This window comes from Miscanthus floridulus, chromosome 4, assembly GCF_019320115.1.
Source record: "Miscanthus floridulus cultivar M001 chromosome 4, ASM1932011v1, whole genome shotgun sequence".
NCBI lineage: Eukaryota > Viridiplantae > Streptophyta > Magnoliopsida > Poales > Poaceae > Miscanthus > Miscanthus floridulus.
Window position 1 is genome coordinate 56854237 of NC_089583.1, and position 18720 is coordinate 56872956.

Consider the following 18720-nt stretch of genomic DNA (forward strand, 5'->3'; position numbering starts at 1 on the left):
ACCTCACGGTGAGTGTGCGGGATTTTTTCTCGAAGACTACATGCCTATAGAGGAAGACTGACACCTACAACTTTGTTTGAACTCTAAGTGGGCACACTTGGTCCACTGTGGAGAAATTTTGGATTCTAAACTTGAGCTCCTTACACCCTTATGGCAAGCCGTACTTGGGTCACACTGCTCAGTGATAGGTCACACTGCTCGGCGGTAGTTCATGCTGCTCGGTGATGGTTCACGTTGCTCGGCGATAGGTCATGCTGCTCGGCAATAGGTCACGCTGCTCGGCAATGGTTCACACTACTCAGCGATGGTTCACGCTGCTCAGTAGTTCAACATGGTGGTTGGACCATGAGCTTGACTGCTCGGTGTTATTCGCACTTGCTCGGACGAGCTCAAGACAGCATTGCACAACGGGTACAAGGCGCTTAGGGACTAGCTATGGAGTGTATGACCCTAGATACCCACGGTAGGCCACATGGGCTGCGCCCCTAGGGGTGGCCCAACCCATAAGAAGAAGCCTTGCGGGGCATGACTCTGCTCGGTGCCTCCCGCAAAGCATCGGAAAGATATCCTTAAGATACTTCAAGATCTATTAGGATATGTATGATCCCAAGATTCCTGTAATCAGTTATTACTTTCCGGTTATCTCTTAGATCTAACCGACTTGTAACCCTGCCTCCTAGACTATATGAGGCGGGCAGGGACCCCTCTAAAATCACAACATATCATACGATAGCTAATACAAACCAACAAACCACAGGAGTAGGGTATTACGTCATACTGATGGCCTAAACCTGTCTAACTCACGTGTCTCTGTTGCCTTCTTGTTCTTGATCTCATGCTCCTCTACCGATCAATCTACCTTCGTGGGATACCCCTCAGAGGACTGCCGACGATATTCTATCGACAACGAGTAAATCAAGATATCATCGATAAACACAACCATGAACTTATCAAGCTCGGGCATGAATACCAAATTCATCAAGTACATGAAGTAGGTAGGAGCATTCGTCAGTCCAAAAGACATGACCAAATACTCATACAAGTCGTACCTAGTGGAGAAAGCTATTTTAGGTATATCCTCTGGCCTGATCTTAATCTGATGATAGCCTAATCTTAAGTCAATCTTGGAGAATACCTTTGCTTTTGCCAACTGATCGAACAAGATATTAATACAGGGCAAAGGATACTTGTTCTTAATGGTCACAACATTAAGCAACCTATAATCCACACACAATCTCAAGGACTTGTCCTTCTTCTTTACAAATAAAGCTAGACATCCCCATGGAGACAAACTAGGTTGAATGAGACCTTTGTCCAATAGTTCTTGTAATTGAATTTTAAGTTTAGCTAACTCATTTGGTGGCATCCTATACGGTCTTCTTGAGATAGGTGCCGTACCTAGCACTAACTCAATCTTAAATTCCACATCCCTATCGGGTGGTAAACCTATCAACTCATTCGGAAATACATCAGGAAACTCACAAACCACTAGAATATCACAAAGGGTAGTGGCTTGGATAGCACAAGACAAGTTTTGGGGAAGTGGTACTAGAAAAGCATTGCCTCCCTTTGGTTCTCTCAACATAATTGTCCTAGTGCTAGTGTCAATGAGAACTCTATGATCGCTCATCCATTTCATGCCTAAGATCACATCTATGGCTAATCTGGGCAATACTATTAGATCCATCGTGTACTCCCTCTCTTGTATAGAGACCAGCATATCTCTAACTATCTTATTTGTAGAGATAGTAGCCCCAGCCGAACTTATACTATAACCATCCTTGTTTACCTCAATTATTTTCTAATCATACTTAGATGCAAATGCTTGGCTCATAAATGAATGAGAAGCTCTAGAATCAAATAAAACAATGGTGGGATGTTTGTTAACAAGAAACATACCAGCGGTAACAACCTCTCTATGGCAGAACCTCTTAAGGAATCGGGCCCATGTGCACCTATCGTTGTCTTAACAGACCTTGGATAGCGTACATGAGTTCCCAACAACTCAACAGGTCTGTCGGGTGTCCTCGGGAAACCCAAATCATCCACGATTCTCTTTTCAAACAGGATCCCAATCACAGTCATTGCAGATTACAACATTTTATTCAAATATATACCAGAGTAAAAGATAGCGGAAGTCTTAAGATAGCATAATTACAAACCAGTTGTTTTCAAACTTACAATACCATAAGTGTTATACAACCATAGTAGCAGGATAATATTACATTAACTTTATTTATCATACAAACTAGTGCCTTGTCCAAAGGCCATTCATCACTCCTCATCATCATTGACTTCAAACATAGACATGCAGCAGGGACCAAAACAAGCCTGTGCATGCGACTCACCTGTAACAAGGGTTAACAAACCCTGAGTACAAAAGTACTCAACAAGACTAACCCGACGTAATGGGGTGTAAGACTTTAGAGATGCAGGGGTTTGGGGCAAGGTAAGGATGTAGCAAGATTCAAAAGTTCTTTGCCAAAAGCTTACTATTCTTCATTCTATTTTCAAGTTTACCACTAAGTTCTTTTAGTTCATTATCTCAGCTAAATATACATTCCCCATATTCCATTCCTTCTCATTCCATTCTTTTTCTCATATTTTAGTAATTCACCAGTCCTGCATTGCTTCTATAATGAATTGAGTCTCCATATCCGTGGAGCACTAGCAATTCAAATTGATTCAAGTCCCAGCTAAGGATTCCTTATCACATGACATATGTAGAACTTAATCTTGCATATATCAACCTCGCTACTGGATCCTCCTATACTAAGCCATCTCCACGCCACCCGAGAGCACAGCACACCTCAAATCCGGCCACATTCTAGCCACGAGGGTATACGCTACTCCCGCCATCTCTCCACTCCTAGTGCGTGGGCATTCGTCTTAGTATCGGATTAGCCGAAGTAGGCTTACCGGAGTATGTGACTAGTACTACAAAGTGTCTCATTCAGAAGATCCACAATGAGTGGCCTTTAAGCGACATAGTCGGCAACATTACCCAACATTCAAGATAAGTCACCCGACTAGTCTCTAATTCATTCTACTTTCTTCCTTTCTTTCTTTGGCCAGTATGCCATCTTTGATTGTATCAAATCTTTTGCTTTGAAAGCCTATCATAAAGCATACTAAGCATTCTACGCTTTTGTAAATGAAAACATCTTTAAGGATGGTAAACAATTAACAAGGTAGGCAGTGCATCAAATAGGTAACATTTGACATATCAACTTAATGCAATAAGTAACATAGGTGATAAACTTTTCAAAGTAACAAGGTAATGGTTTAATGCATAAACCGGGGCTTGCCTTCGTTGACAATCTCAGGTTCTGGATCGGTACCACAATTATCGAATCCCGTGACAACCGGGGATTCTTCCAGAACTTGCTCAACTAGAATCGTTTTGTTCTTGGGTTCTACACAAAATGATAACATATGCTTTAACATGATGATAAGGTAAACATGATGCTTTCACGGTACATGAAATGTAAAAACACCCGCAAATGATTTTATTTCACGGTACAGTTGCAAGCCAACAAAACCAACTTGCAATCCTACCATTAAGAACCATACATGTGACTTGACCAAATGGATCTTGAAACCCTACTAGTCACAAAACATGACCAAAACAAGATCCAACACTAATCAACACTTAGGGTTTCGACGAGTTAACTTGTTAATGACCTTTGTTATCACATGAAATGTCATTAAGATTTACTAATTACAAATTAGGTATGAGTTCAAATACTAATTAAGGTACTAAGGATCATTATAAGTTAATGACCCAAGGTCAACAATCAATTCTAAAGTCAAACAAATCCTAATTGATTAAACATTAATTAAATGAATAATTAATTAAATAATTAAGTCTACATTAGGTATAAAATAAACTTTGTCCAATTAAGCTCAAATTTTTATGTAAGCTTCCTCATGACAAATTAGTGTACCAAAACAAATTTCATAATTTTTGGAGTTATATAGTGACTTACAAAAATCATGGAAATTGCATTTATTAATTAATGGACTGAATATTTGAACATTAAAAATTTATTCAATTTTCATGTTTCAAATTTTTAAACCATACTAGATCATGTACAGAAGCTACCCACAAATTTTCAGAATTTTTGGATGTGTAAATAAATTCCTACAAAATTGAAAAATTGCTGCACTATTCAAAAATCAGAAAATAACAATTTTCACTGTTCTTCTTCTCCCTTCTCACTGACAGACTGACCCCACTCGTCAGCGACAGGGAATAAGACACGGCGGCGTGGCCAGCTCCGGCCAGCAAAACGCGTCGGTGGTGACTCTCCGGTGAGACGGACTGCACTTACATGATCTACACCATGTCGCGAACCTATCCCAGCCCTCAGAACAGCAAAGGGCACACCGGATGGAACTCTACGCCGGCCATGGTGGCTCGGGCCCGACGGCGATCGATGTAGCTAGGGCTACAGTGTAGTAGAGTCAAAAGAAGAGTGAGCATCATGCTTAGGAGCTCACCGTGATCACGATGATGTACTTGGTGCAGGCGGAGACGTACTGAATCGCCCTGGCCATGGTGAGGTGGGTCGCGGCGGAGCTTCGGCCGGCTCCGAAGAAGACGACGTCGCGCGGTGGTGCTGATCGGCTAGAAGCGAGGCGAGCAGGACGGGAATGACCGGCAAGGTGAGGTGGAGCTACTGGCCAACGCAATTGGCCTGAGGTGGTCCGACGAGGATGAATTTGACGATCGCGGCAATGTCACCGGCGGCGAACAGTCGACAGGAAACTGCGAAATGACGGCGGCTCGTTCCTATTTATAGAAAGAAGGAAGGTGTGCGGTGTCGACAGCACACAGGCGAGCTCACCATGGAGATGGCAGCGTGTCACTACACGTGAAAGCGGTGAAATTTGATCGGCGGTGACCCCCGCGTGGCACCGGCGGCAAGCAGTGAGGTGGAGTTGATTTTTTTGAAATAATTACAGAACTGCCACTGCTTCCATTTTTCAAATTACTCCCAAATTTTCTAAAGAAGTTGAAAATCTCCAAAAATGAAAGTTATTCAATTTTTCAAACTCTACAACTTTGCTTCTAGGAACATTTTCAAATTCTGCCTCCATTTTGAAATTTGAATTTGGGGTGCATTTGAGCATTTGGATCATTTCAAAATTACTCCAAATTTTATATGTAAACTTGAAAAACTTTGAATACCAAAGTTGATCTACATAAAATAATCTCCAACTTTGCTTTTTGCCTCAACCCCAAATTCCTCATGGATTTTGAATTAGTGAAAAGGGGCAAAAAGGACTTTTATAAATTGAATTTGAATTCAAATTTGATTTGTCTTCCTTTTACCTAAATTTTGATTTTTGACCAGTAACATGGCCCATTAGGGTTATTTGAGTCAAATGACACATGGCCTCACATGATCACATGAAATTTGACCCTTGTGGTCATGATCTTTATTTAGGGTTTTTGAAACACATCACATGAAATAACAACATTATGAAATAAAGCTTATATAGTGAATGCATTCAAAATTTTCTACTATATGAATGCTTTGCAATGCACATGATGACATGTCAAATTTTAGTATTAGGTCAAAACACCAGAGGTGTTACACTCTCCTATAGGGACTTCAACAGTGGTATAATGCATGTATCCAAGACGTGCTTTAGGATTTGCCTGTCTCTGATTGCCCTAGTTTTGATTGCTATTCTTCTTAGGATGGGGGCACTCTTTGGACCAATGGCCCAACTGATTATAGTTGAAGCATGGCTGATTGCTCCTAGGTTCTATTGAGCTTCCTTACCCTCCATTTCCCTTGGGTAGGTCAATGGTGAACGCCTTATGAAACACCTTCTAAGGTCGGTTGGCCTGGGGTTTTGGCAAAGGAGGCCTAAACTTGGGCACTGGCGTACTCCTGTCAAGTTCTCCCTATTTGGGAGAGATAGTGATTTGAATTGATTCCTACCTAGCTAGGGAATTATTCCTAAAACACACCCATACTTCACCCATCGGGGTCGCATCAGGTCACCGTTGGTACAACTCAAGTCCAAATCATGGGTAAGACTAGCGTCGCACATCCTTACTGCCTCTAGGGTGCACACTTTAACTACTCATGTCCTCGTCCTAGGTTGAGGTACTCGGCTTCATGGTCGGAATGACTTATCTGACCAGCTATTTGAGAGGCTTGCCTTCAACATGACAAGATGACCTCCAATGATCAGTCCTTAAATGACATAGATGGAATCACTATGATTACCACCAACATAAGACTCTGCTCGATCTCTAATTAATCAACAACACCAAGTTATGTTCCACGATAGCACAATCTAGCCAACCGTGATCAAGTTATCGCCTATGGCTGGCAAGTGACTGGAAATCACTCGACTTCTACCGGTCTAAGCATAGCTAAGCATAAGGAGCATTCCTAGACTTAAATAGGATTCAGGGTAGATATTTCTGGACAAGGAAAGGTAATATGCAGCAAGTGTTCCCAAACAACTCCTATCATGTAATGCATCAATACAAGTAACTTAGGTGACATCAATAAAATAGGTAGACCTATAATGCTCCAGGGCTTGCCTTTCACGAATGTTGTAAGCTAGTGATCTGGGCACTCAGGAAGATGATTAGCTTTAGGCTCTCCTGCTCCAGGAATCTCTAGGTGCCTGTCGATAGAATATCATCGGCAGTCCTCCGTGGGGTATCTCATGAAGGTAGATTGATCGGCAGAGGTGCTTGAGATCAAGAACAAGAAGGCAATAGAGACACATGAGTTATATAGGTTCAGGCCATCAGTATGACGTAATACCCTACTCCTGTGGTCTGTTGGTTTGTATTAGCTATCGTATGATATTGCGTGAGTTTGGAGGGGTTCCCTACCCGCCTTATATAGTCCGAGGAGTAGGGTTATAGGTTAGTTAGATCTGAGAGATAACCAAAAAGTAATGACTAATTATAGGAATTTTGGGATCATATCGTAATAGATCTCGTAGTATGTTCAGGATATCCTCTAGATGTCTTGCAAAAGGCACCAAAGTAGAGTCATACCCCACAAGGCTTCGTCTTGTGGGCTAGACTGCCCCTGAGGGCGCAACCCATGTGGTCTATCGTGGGTATCCGGGGTCATACCCCCCATAGCTAGTCCCCGAGCACCTTGTACCTATTGTGCAACGCTACCTTGAGCTTGTCCAAGCAGGTGCGAACGAAGCCGAGCAGTTGAGCTCATGTTCGACCACCATGATGAGTTGCCGAGCAGTTGTGAGTAGTTATGTACAATTGCTAAGCAGCGTGTACTATCATTGAGAAGCACGAATCATAGCCAAGTAGCATAACCCAAGCACGGCTTTCCATAAGGGTGTATGGAGCTCAAGTTCAGAAACAAAAATTTCTCCGAAGTGGACCAAGTGTGCCCACTTAGAATCCGACCACAAGAAAAGGAGATAGTCTTCTTTAGCTTCAAGAGGCCCTGAGTGTTCAAGAATAAAGCAAGCACATTCACCATGAGGTGAAGTGTGCCCACTTAGTCCTCGAGCCTGATAGTAGATGACATAGTCATGTGGTGCTAGGGTCCAAAGTAGAAGGATAATAAAAGACCAGCCGAGCAGGCAGCCAGCCCTCGATCGTAGCCCTAAAATGAAAGAGCGCATATTCACCATAAGGTGAAGTGTGCCCACTTAGTCCCCGAGCCTACAGTAGGTGACGTAGTCATGTGGTGCCTGGGTTAGAAATAGAGAAACAGTAAAAAGACCAGCTGAGCTAGTAGCCAGTCTCTAAGCCGTTTACGCAGATATCTGAAAAACACAATCGTGGTGACAAAACCAGAGCAATGGCTATATAGTAACTATTATTGAGCCCCAATAAATGGCAGGGAAGTCAGTGATTATTCGGTGAGTAATAACCATCGGCAGCGATAACTTAGCGACATGAGATACAATTGCGTGAAAGCCCATGTTACGGCCCAACAAGCCACGATGGAGAATTTAGAGGGGCACAAATCGTGGGAATGGTTTCCCAAAAACCCTCGAATGCGAAAGGGTGGGGATAGTGCTTTATAACTGTGCCGCCGCATCCCTCGTTCATACCTTTGCCACTTTGCCATTTCGTCTTCATCTTCAGCCCTCACATTTATAGATTTGCATCCACGCACGCTCTAAATGCTAGTCCCCATCTAGATCTGAGAGATGGAGCCAAAGAGGAGAGCTGTGAACCCAAAGAAGGCAAGCCCAAAGAAGGTAGGAGCGAGAGCCAGTCACGACAAAGAGTGGGTGCCATCGCACATGGGGGAAGCAGAGCTCAAGAGATTGGTGGAGGCGGGCGTGCTTCCTGACCGCATCACCGCCAGATGGTGGCCAGCCAATGGTGAGCCCTTCTTGATGCCTAACATAGATGAAGCTATAGTCTTCGAGGATTATTTCTGGCATGGGTTGGGGTTCCCTGTTCATCCTTTCTTGCAGGATCTACTGGAGTTCTGGGTGATTAGTCTATGCAATCTCCACCCCAACACCATATTACACATCTCAATATTTATTCATTTCTATGAGACATTTCTGGTGGTTCTACCACACTTCAACCTCTTTAGACGCCTATTCTAGTTGAAGAAGGGCGGCGGTGGATCCAAGGTGGTTGGCGGCATAATCTATAGCTTCGGGATGGAATGGCCAGTGAGTACATTAATGTACCGTTGAACACTTCTCTGAAAAGGGTGGAACGTGGTTCTACATGAAATAGAGTCACCCTGCAATCTGCTGTGACGTCGACCATATCCCAGAGAACCAGAAAAGCTAGTCGAAGAAACCAAACAGTGCTGACATGGAACAAGTAAGGGAGCTCCTCGAGTTGCTTGAAGGTGTAGAGATTAGCGGTGAACTAGTGGCGGCGAGCTTCATAGTGCGTCGAATCCAGCCCTGCAAGGAGAGGGCCCACCCGAGCTTTGACTATAGAGGTGATGAGGATGGGACCTAGGAGAGGATGGAACGGCTGACAAAACAAATTGTCCTAGAGCAGGCCATAGAGCTATTCGCTCCCAGCACCTCGTTCCACTGTCCAAAGCAAATGAGGGCCTTCAATTGTACAAATTCGCCTCCTCAGGTAACCATCTCAATTGTTTTTTCCTAACACTTTTAATCCTAAAGCATTGTCAAGCAGTGAACTGATGCACTTATGCAAAGATCCATTCGTAGGAAAGAGCGGTGTACTTCTGTGGCAGAACCTCCTAAATTATAGGGCCCACATGCACCTGTCACTATCCGACGACCTTTGACATTTGTGCATATGTTTCTGGTAACTTAAGAAGACTGTCAGGTGTCCTCGGGGAACCCCAAATCATCCATGATTTCTGAGCAGGATCATGTTATAGAGTCATTGCAGTATTACAACATTTATTCAAATATCTACACCAGAGTAAAAATAGTGGAAGTCTTACAATAACATAATTTACAAGAAAGTAGTTTCAAACCTCATAACTAAATTTGATGATTATTACAAAACGAAATAGTGGAGTGGCATTATAATATAATACAAAACACACAATGAAACTGCCCTGCCCAAGGGCCACACATTTACTTCTCATCGTCATCACAAGGAACAACCACCATGCAGCACGATCCAAAATAGATCTGCTCATGAGGCTCACCTGCAACAAGGGTCAACGAACCCTGAGTATAAAAGTACTCAACAAGACTTAACCGAAATAAGAATTGATAAACTCAGGAATGCAGGCTCAGGGATTCAAGGTATGGCTTTAGCAATAATCAAAGTTATTTTGCGTAAAAGCTCTTTAATAAAAGTTCTTTAATTTGACATTTATAACTTCATAAAATCATATACAAAGCTAACATGATCCGTATGGAGATCATGAAACTTCATTATCAACATTTTCTCAACCAGCCTCAAGTTCCAGTTATTAATACTATGATGATGAACAGTGAGTTGAGTCTCCATAACCGAGGAGCAACGATGATTCGAACCGATTAAGACCTAGCTAGGAATTCCAGACCAAACGACATATGCAGGTCCCCGACCTACATATACCAACCTACACTCAGATCCTCTAAAACAAGAACAGGTCCGCGCCACCCAAGAATACAGTACTCCACCAATCTAGCCCATGGCCATGTGGGTACACGCTATTCTCGCCATCTCTCCACTCCCAGTGCGTGAGTAGCCATTCTCGTACTAGAATCACCAAGTTAAGGCTTATTGGAGTATGTGGTTAGTACTACAAAGTCTCACCTCATGCAATTCAACAATGGTACGGACCTTAATTGACACAAACGGAAAGTACCCGCTCACAAGACCTCCATGTCTTATGGCTCACACACACTGAGTCCACCCAATCTAGATTTATTACTCCACATTCCCATATCACATGATAACATAAGTAACCAAAGTTCCATTTAAAACTTGCAGGTGGCAGGTAATCACCCGACTTTCATCGTTCTAAGCATAGCTAAGCAAAACTAGGCACAGCGACGACCATGGCGGGCACAACGGCACGACCGTGCTACATCGGCGACACAAGCATGGTAGAGGTTAAACACTTAGCATAGAAGGGTTCAGCACCTCACCCTGAACATGACTGAGCAACGAGCAGGGTCAGAGGAGCACTGAAGAGGCTGGTCGATGTTCCGAGCAGGCACGGTGGAGCAGATCGTCGTCGGTGGCGATGTTTCGGTAGCTGTGGTGGTCAAAATGAGAAATCAATGGGTCATAGAGTACCACAGCATCATGGCAAAGCTGAAATAGAACTTAGTAGGGGCAAAGGCATACCGTGGAGCTCTAGCCATGGTGAGGCAAACACGACGGCGACGCTGCCGGCCGCGAGGAAGAAGACAAAAATGGCGTAGCCCGACGAAATCAGGCGATCCAAGCGGGATGGCTAGATGCGCAAGGAGTAGGCAAAGCTAGAACAAGCATTGCTGAGATGGTAATAGTGCTAGGTTGATAGTGAAAGCTCAACGAAGCGATGACAATGGCGGCGGCGGTGAAAACAGAGGAAGAAGAAAAACGACGACGACGGCGTCTCGGTACTTATAGCACGGCTCAAAAGCTTAAGGAGGCCATGATGAAGTCTTTCCCCATGCCAGTGCGACACCATGGACGACCACGACACGCCTGGAAGCAAGCCGAAGGTCGCCGGCGGTGTAGCGAGAGCGGTGAACACTGTTCACAGTATTTACAAGATTGCTATTCACTTTAAATCCCAAATTACTCCAAAATTTGTGTAACAACTCAAAAATCTCCAAAAATAAAAGTTGTTCAAAATCAAAATTTCTACAACTTTTCTTTTATAACCAATCCCTAATTCGGTCTACATTTTGAAATGAACTTTTGAATTCAAATAGGGAATATTTAACGAATTACGCCTTTTTGAATTACTCCAAATTTTTCATAACAACTTTGAAAACTCCAAAAACAAACTTTGTATAACTTGTCAAGATCTACATTTTTGCTTTTGGGCTCAACCCCAAAATATGCTTAGATTTTGAAATGAGTTTTTAGGGTAGGATTTAAATGCTGAAAATCAAGGTTTTCTCGAAAATTTAAAAATCCAAGCAAACTTTGAACTTGAGTCAAACAATACAATTCAACACATACCACCTAAATATAAACTTGTTTTAGTATATGCATCTCAAAGTTTTCACCAAATGCCAAATGCTTTGCAATGTGTATGATGACATGTCAGGTTTTAGTATTTAAACACCCGGGGTGTAACAACTTCTCCGACGTGTTAAGGGGTGATTGGCCAAGGGGTGTAGATGCCCGGCCATCGGCTTGGCCTGAGGAAGATGCGACCAGCGCTTCATTAGAGTCCGGGGATGGTTGGATAGAAAATTCACCCCCAGTATCGAAGAAATTCTAGGGAAAAAGTGCAGCGGTAGAGGAGCCGCCCTGGAAGAAGAGGAAGACGGCAGCCGCCGGTCCCCTCAAACCGGGCAGCATCTCACTTGGTGGCAACCAGACCACTCGACAGTGGAGGACCGCGGTGCTTGAGTGGTTGGACGATGATGAAACTTTGGTGGCTCCTCCATAGAGCACTGAAGCACCTCTATGAAGCACTCGTAAGGAGGAACAAGCGAGGAGCGGCGAAGAAGTTCCTGAGTAGTAGGCGATGGGAGTCCCCAAGTAGTAGACAATGGGAGTCCCTGCATAGCAAGCGGAGGGAGTCGTAGAGCAGTAGGCGAAATAGAGGCCAATGGTGGAGGAAACCGGACCTCCACCCTAGAGTACGGGAGTTGACCCCATGGACACACGCTGGGTGCTCGGATAGGCATGACTGGTTCAAGAAATTGTTCCAGTAGACCAAACCATGAGTATACTTTCCTTGGAGTTACTTTATTGTCATTTCTTAGCTTTTTTGGGGCTTGACGAACTGATCTAATGTAGAGCAAAACGTGAGGAGGGTCTAACCCCACCAGTCCAGACTATCGAACCATCAAGGGCTGATCCCGTAGTGGAAGCAATGCTGACAGCTACCATCCTAGAGTCCTTGAGAGCTCGGTAGTCGGAGGATGAGTCAACCGCTACTACTAACGATCTTGGCAACGATGATGGGTGATGTTGGCGATGATGGATCGGTGGTAGTGCCTGAGGCAATTGTGGGAGCCACCGGGTCTTCGGGAGTAGAGGCTGGAGTTGCTAGCAATGTGTTAGAGTCTAGGGTGGTGAAGCCGGTGGTGCTGAAGGGACCAACGGCGCTTTCTAAGGCGTCATAGGGCATGGTTGGAGCCACTGTCCGACCACAAAGCCCCCCGGTGGTGCCTCAAGCTACGGCGGAAGAGGACAAGGTGGAGGAGATCGAGCATGCTGAACCTCAACCCCAAGCTATCCAAATCCTCCGCAAGCGTGGCGACGAAGTGGTGGTTATCGAGGAGGAAGATACCACCAGGGAGATGAGGAGATTGAAGACTGCCCTCACCAGAGTGATGAAGCAAATCAAGGTCAGTACTGCATCTGGAGTGGTCATCTTTGATGTTGATGATTGAAGTTCATCATTAAAATTGTGTATTTGTAGGGGATAACTTGGACTACCGAGTAGCGGCATCAGCTAATAAAGAGGATGGAGCCCCTCGCCGAAGAGAACGAAAAACTCAGAGAGGCGATGAACCTAATGGAGAGAAACATCCAGAGAGCCCAGCACGAGCGAGACCTTGCTGAGTCCAACGCACGAGATCTAGAACACCAGAAGGGGGTCCTAGCCAAGCAGCTGGCGGCTACGTCTAAGCAGTAGTGGTGCAAGTCTAAGGAGCTAGTGAGTGCCTCCATGCAATTGGAATAGACTTCTGAGCAGCTCAGAAGTCTATCTGAGCAGAAAGTAGGTATGGTATATCGGCAAATGTGCTTTGTATTGCTGAACAACCATTTTTTTGCGATGACTGTTGTGCTTGTAGAGCAAAACACAGAGCTCGGCTAGCTATACCAAGCCCTTGAACAACTCTGAGAGGAGAAGGCGAAGGAGATAGGGCGAGCAGATAAACTGGCCGAGGAGTTGAACGGTATGTATTCTCTAGTCAAAGTTAATGCTGAAGTAGTTTCCTTTCTTGATGGAACTTTGTAATGCTTGTAGACTACCGTCAGAGGGTCAAAGCACAATTTGATGTGCTAGAGCAGGACGACCGAACACAGAGGGACAAGTTTGACGCCATAGATGCTAGAGTCAAACCAGTGCTCAACTACATCGACCTAGAGGTGGCTCCTCAAACCAACAGTAGGCCACCGCACCCGTACATCGTCATCGAAAGGTGCAAGATGGCATGGGAGAGCTTCAAGAACTTCAATCATGATGCCATTGTTACTGGCATTACTCATACACTTGCGGTGGTCCATTCCCACTATCCATCCGTTGACCTTCAGGCGATAGGGGGCAGATTCGCTGAAGGGCTGAGCGAGGTGGAGACAAAGTAGCTGGAGAATAAGGTGGAGGATGCAGCGAGAAAGCTAGCCAACGACATTGACCTATTTGGTGAGACGAGCGGCGATGGCGAAGCTCGGTGATATGCTCAGAGATTATCATCTGTAATTTCTAGATAGTGTAGTTAGAACACGTGATAGCGCAACAAACACTTATGTATGTGATAAATGTTATAAGGTGCATGTGTATGCAGTTTGCTTGTAGTTTGGTGAAAAATTCTTCATAGTTTTAACGATAACGCAATTATACGTAATATAAGTAGCGTCCAAGTAGTTGGTTTGCTACTGAACCCCATGTCCTCGGCTAGCCCATAGTCCATAACATCGAGCACGAAGCCCGTGCACTTGTAGGAGGAACAGGCGTGACCAAGGAACCATAGCTGACCACCCATAACATAGAGCGCAGAGCCCGTGGCACGTGTAGGGAGAGATCGGAGACTGGGTCTTCTCCATAGAGAACAGAGTAGAACGTGTGTTGCTCGATGGTTATCAAAATAACTTGGAGATATAGGTAGTATAAGCGGTGTTTGAGCAATTAGTTCTATGCTGAGCTATCGGCCTTGGCTAGCCCATAGTCCATATCATCGAGCGCAGAGCCCATGGACATGTAGGAAGAATAGGCGTGACCAAGGAACCACAGCCGACTGCCCATAACATAGAGCGTAGAGCCCATGGCATGTGTAGGGAGGGATCAGAGACTGGGTCTTTTCCATAGAGAACAAAACAGAACATATGTTGCTCGCTAATCGGTGAAAGATCTTGGAGATTTGTGGAAAATGTGTTCGGCGATTTGGAGAAAACATGTTCAGCAATTCTAAGAAAGCATGTTTGGCGATTTGGAGAAAACATGTTAGGTGATTTTGTTTTGGAGTTCATCATAGAGTGGCGTAGAGCCCAGCGACCATAAGTGGAGATTTAAATGATAATAGAGAAAAAATGGAGACAAATTATGGAGATCAAAACTTTATTCATCATAAAGTGGAGAGTACATATCTGGGGTGTTTCAAGGATAGAAACGTATGAGGTGCTCGATGTGCCAAGAGTTGGGAACATCGATTCCATCTAAGTCACATAGGCGATAAGACCTTGGTCGGGTAACATCTTTGGTGATGTAAGGCCCTTCCTAGGGGAGGAAAGCTTATGCATCCCTTTGGTTTTTTGTTTCCTACGGAGAACGAGGTTGTCGACAGCAAATGAATGACTTTTGATGTTGTGGTTGTAGTACCTCCGCAAGCCTTCTATATACTTGGCTATGCGGACGTAAGTGATTAGGCGTTCTTCTTCGGCCCTACCGACATCCTCTGTCCGAATAGCTGCGACTTTCTCTTCATCATAATTTTCCACCCTAGGTGCTCGGTGGGCAATATCCGTTGGTAGTATGGCTACTAAGCCATAGACCAAGAAGTATGGAGACACACCAGTGCTGTGACTAACTTGAGTGTGCAGTCCCCAAACTACAACTAGTAACTCCTTGAGCCATCTACCCGGGTACTTTTCTTCTTTCAAATATAGTCTCTATTTGAGGGCATCAAGGATCATGCCATTCGCCCGTTCGACCTAGCCATTGGCTCTAGGAAGGGCAACGGAGACGTATTTGATGGAGATGCAATGGTCTTCGTAGAAGTCCCAAAACTGATGGCCAGTAAATGTAGTTCCGTGGTCGGTGATGATGCTGTTTGGGAGACCGAATCTGTGGATGATGTCTTCAAAATGCTCGAGTGCTTTCTTTGTAGTAGCTGAGACGAGCGGTTTATACTCAATCCACTTGGAGAACTTATCAATGGGGATGTATACATACCGAAAGCCAGCTGGCGCTAGCTTAAAAGGGCAAATCATGTCTAGTCCCTAGCATGCAAAGGGCTAGAAAGCTGGAATGGCCTGCACGTGTATTTGCTTGGTGAAAAATTGGCATCCTTCACAATGTCGGAGGTCTTCTACATCAAAGATGGTCGTGGGCCAGTAAAATCCAACTTGGAAAGCTTTGTCGACCAGTGTTCTTGAAGCCACGTGGTTGCCGCAGGAACCAGAGTCAATTTCGAGAAGTAACTTCACTCCATCTTCTTAGATGATGCATTTCTGCAGAATCTTTTCCTTGGCACTTTTTGTAACACCTCTGGTGTTTTAAACCCTAAAACATACCATATCATCATATGCATTGCACATCATTCATGTGTTAGTGAAAACTTTGATATGCATCCACTAAAACAAGTTTACTTTCATGTTATATGTGTTGACTTGTATGGAATGAATCAATTTCAAAACATTTGTGTTGATTTGGATTTCTGAAAACCCTAATTTCCAACAGTTAATTTACATTTTGGGGTTGAGCCTAAATAGAAAAATGTAGAGCTTGTCATTTTGTACAAAGTTGTTTTTTGGAGTTTTCAAAGATGTTATATAAAATTTGAAGTAATTTGAAATGGCGATATGTTCTCAAAGTGTCCCCTTTTGGTTTTAAACTTGCATTTCAAAATGTAGACATCATTTGGGTATGGTTATTAAAGCAAAGTTATAGAACTTTGAATTTAGAACAACTTTTATTTTTGGAAATTTTTGAGTTGCCATACAAATTTGGGAGTAATTTATGTTTTAAATCAAGTGGCAATTCGGTAATTACCTGGAATAGTAACCATGGGCGACACCTCACTGTCGGTGAGCTTCCTCAGCATTCCAGGCGCGCCTGTGGCCATCTCTGGCTTCGCGCTGGTAGGGAAGGTTGTTGTGTGGGCTTCTTCTTGCTTCTGAGCCACGTTATAAGGCCTATGACGTCGCCGTTCTTCTTTGTTTTCTTCCTCTGCTTTTCCCGTCGAGCCGCCGTTGCTCCGTCGAGCTCGTGCCATCGCCGTAGCACCTTTCCAGTCGTAGCAAAGCCTGTCATAGCTCTACCTGCTCCTTACGCACCTAGCTGACTAGTCCTTGAAGCCTGACTTCATAGGGAAATGCTGCACGTCGTCTTTCTTCCTCGCGACCGGTAGTCTCGCCGTCGAGTGCGTGTCATCATGGCCAGCACTCTACGGTGCGTCTTTGCTCTTGCTCAGCATAGTTCTAGCTTTGCCATATTGTCATGATTTCTTTGTGCCTTGTTGATTGATCCTTTCATCCACCACAGCCACCGGAACACCATCGTTGACGCCGGAGCGCCGCCGTGACTGCTCTAATCGTCGACCCGCTTCTCTGTTGCTCCTCCGGTTTAGCCTTCAGCTTAAGCAAGTTTGGGGTGAGCCACTATGTCTTCCCGAGACTTTTGTTTGACCGCTATCGGATTTCCTTTGCCGGCATAGCGCAGCCGCACCACCGTGTCTGCCATGGCCGGCGTCATGCTCAGACTAAGCCGTAATTGGTCTAGCTAGTGCCACCAATCGACGTGTTGTGATGTGGGGAACATGGTACTACCTTGGCAATCGCCGGAGATCTCACCATCGGCGAGAAATCGCCGGTCAGTGAGTTTCATCGCCGTGGTCAGCGCGGGAGAACGATGCTGACATGTGGGACCCGATGTCAGTGGCCATGGGTTTGAAAATGAATTTTTCTATTTTTGCATAATTGAATGAATAGTGCTATGATTTGTTATTTTTGTGTAGAATTAATTAGAGCTCCAAAAATTATGAACATTTTTGTGTGACCTCTCTGTGATGCAAACTTTTTAAGAAAAAATATTATATGTTATTTTTCAGTACATTTTGAATGTGATAAAAATTGCTCAAGTTAATTAATAAATGGGTTTCCATGATTTTTCTAGGCTTAAATAATTATCCAAAAATTATGAAAATTATTTTGCCACTTAGTTATCATGTGATGAGTCTTCACAAAAGTTTTGAGCTCTTTGGAGAAAGTTGATTTATTTCATAATTTTGAATTAAATAATTAATTCATAAAAGCAAATAGTAACCTTAATGACTTAGGTTTGTTTGAATTTTGGGATTGAATGATGACCTTGGTCATTAGTATAAAATAATTCTTGGTACGTAAATAAGTGTTTGAGTTTACGAAAATGTTTAGTTAGTTGTTTGGTTTGGCAACTGTACCATGAAGGAAAGTTGTATTCAGTTATTAATTTTTTGCATCCTTGTCAGCATCATGTTTTATATCTTGCAATCATATTAAACATGGCATTGTTACCTCATGTAGTGAATGAAAAGCAAGAACGTGGTAGTCAATCAAGTTATTAAGGAAGTTAATCCGTCTATTGAGGTCGGGTTTGATATCTATGGAACATCCCTTGAACCTGACTTTTCCAACAATCAAGGCAAGCCCCAGATGCATTTAAACCTACCTTGTGTTTTACAAATTCATATCGCTTTTGCTGTTCATACTACATTAAGTGATTAGGAGTTGAGTGAAAACCTAATTGGTGCATTACCAACCTTGTTTTTCCATATCAACCTTATTACCCGTTTTAATCCGAGAATGTCTAATTATGCTTAGCCATGCTTAAAACGATAAAAGTCGGGTGATTACCGGTCACCTGCGAGATATAAATGGTTTCTTGGATACGACTGGTTATTTATGTGATCATGAGATATGAGCATGTGGAGTATTAAATCTAGACCAGGTGGACTCGGTGTATGGGAGCCACAAGTCATGGAGTTCTTGTTAGCGTGTTCTTTCCGCCTGTGTCGATTAAGAACCGTCCATTGTTGAATTGCATGTGGTGAGACTTTGTAGTACTAATCACATACTCCGGTAAGCTTTAACTTGGCTATTCTATTATGAGAATGGCAACTCATGCACTGGGAGTGGAGAGATGGCGAGAGTAGCGTGTACCCACGTGGCAATGGCTAGATTGGTGGTACTGTATTCTCGGGCATAGACCCATTCTT